We start from the raw sequence: 229 nt of genomic DNA, 5'->3' as shown, positions 1-229 counted from the left end.
AAGAAAAAGGATAGAAAAGAAATATATGCATATACAGATATATATGTGTAAAGTCCAGGCCAGGCAGGAGCTGACCTGCAGAACAGGGGGTTCCAGGACTCCCAGCAATGCATCCCCCCAGCATCTCCCATAGCCCCTTCCCAGCCCCTTCTGCAAGCCAAGGGATGGATTTGCGGCACGAATGTACTTACTACTGGAGCGGAGGAGCAGGGCACGTGCGGTCACGAGG

This window comes from Nestor notabilis, unplaced genomic scaffold, assembly GCF_000696875.1.
Source record: "Nestor notabilis isolate BGI_N333 unplaced genomic scaffold, ASM69687v1 scaffold23726, whole genome shotgun sequence".
NCBI lineage: Eukaryota > Metazoa > Chordata > Aves > Psittaciformes > Psittacidae > Nestor > Nestor notabilis.
Note: the sequence above shows the minus strand (reverse complement) of the source record.